This window comes from Anarrhichthys ocellatus, unplaced genomic scaffold, assembly GCF_004355925.1.
Source record: "Anarrhichthys ocellatus isolate YVR2014 unplaced genomic scaffold, GSC_Weel_1.0 scaffold9215, whole genome shotgun sequence".
Taxonomy (NCBI): Eukaryota; Metazoa; Chordata; class Actinopteri; order Perciformes; family Anarhichadidae; genus Anarrhichthys; species Anarrhichthys ocellatus.
This window is the reverse complement of record NW_022289189.1, coordinates 1-1,441: the sequence shown is the minus strand read 5'-3', so window position 1 is coordinate 1,441 and position 1,441 is coordinate 1. Positions and strand designations below refer to the sequence as shown.

At 41.2% G+C, this 1,441-nt stretch overlaps 2 non-coding genes across 2 annotated transcripts; both read right to left on the bottom strand.

Annotated features, from left to right (window-relative positions):
* Window positions 1-138: 138 nt before the first annotated feature.
* trnal-uag (transfer RNA leucine (anticodon UAG)) lies at window positions 139-220 on the bottom strand. Its single transcript has one exon. It is a non-coding gene; the product is annotated as a tRNA-Leu (tRNA).
* Window positions 221-682: 462 nt separating this feature from the next.
* trnal-aag (transfer RNA leucine (anticodon AAG)) lies at window positions 683-764 on the bottom strand. The gene has a single exon. It is a non-coding gene; the product is annotated as a tRNA-Leu (tRNA).
* Window positions 765-1,441: the final 677 nt, after the last annotated feature.

The window sequence follows — 1,441 nt, the reverse complement described above, 5'->3', positions numbered from 1 at the left end:
TTGAACCACTCCGCCGTGAAGTAATTACAATGAGCACTTACTGGGCACACACATTAACTTAAGTGAAGATGCACAAACACAACAATGGGTATGTGTATGCATTTCTTCCAATAATCTTAAAGTAAAGTCCAGAAAGAATGGCAGTGGTGGGATTTGAACACACGCCTCCATAGAGACTGGAGCCTAAATCCAGCGCCTTCGACCACTCGGCCACACTACCTTGCTTTTAGGTAGCTGCTCATGCTCAACCCATTTGTTCTGAAAACACTATAAGCTAATTAGTCAACTGTCAATGTTCAATGTACCCCAAACAGCAATCAGAGAAGCCAACTAAATAATTCAGAACAATCAGTCACAGGAGCAACATTTAACAGTTGACCTCGCTTGGACAAGTGTTTGCAAACTGAAATGAATAAGACATTGACCTTCAGCAAGGTTTTCCATTGCACTGCGAATGCCTTTTTCAAGTTAAACACTTTGGGCAATAATTGATTAGTTATCTAAAATCACAGCAATTTGAGGATGATGGAAAGGGAAGAGCCAGCATGGAGTCACTACTCATCCTTTTGCTAATGTTTGTTGCTTCACACAAGTTCACTACACTTAACAATGCATGCAAGTCAGTATAGTATGAGGTCAGACCATCTCATCTCTTGCTTTACCAGGTACCTTTCATTGTTAATGGCAGTGGTGGGATTTGAACCCACGCCTCCTGCGAGACTGGAGCCTTAATCCAGCGCCTTTGACCACTCGGCCACACTACCTGTAAATGCAACATTTGCATCAGCTTCTAGAGACAAATAGTTGATGTCCACTGCAGCACTAAAGGGTGAAGACATTTCCTTCAGACAATTGAGGAAATGGCTGCTTAGTCAAATGAAAGCATTGAATTATGAGAATGGATTGAAAGTGTAGAGAAATTCACCTGATCTAAAGCATTTACAAATAGCAGAGGATGGTTTCGATCCATCGACATCCGGGTTATGGGCCCAGCGTGCTTCTGCTACGCCACTCTGCTTGTTCTTTTAGGGATTGGGACTTGTAAATATGTTTTAGTTGGTGTGGAAATCTTTGGGAATCAGTGGGAACCAATATTTCAGCAGCTGACTGGTTACAAAAATATTCATTTGTTGGATGCTGCAGTGAACTTGTTTCTAGTGATTTCCCCAATTCCAAACTAGAATCTTGAAAGTTCCCACTTAAGCAATGCAGACACAAGACATTTCACTAATACACTTGTGGGAATGAATGCTTAGGCTTTTGAGAACATGGCAATGTGAGTATGGATAGAAGTAAGCATTGAACCACTCCGCCGTGAAGTAATTACAATGAGCACTTACTGGGCACACACATTAACTTAAGTGAAGATGCACAAACACAACAATGGGTATGTGTATGCATTTCTTCCAATAATCTTAAAGTAAAGTCCAGAAAGAATGGC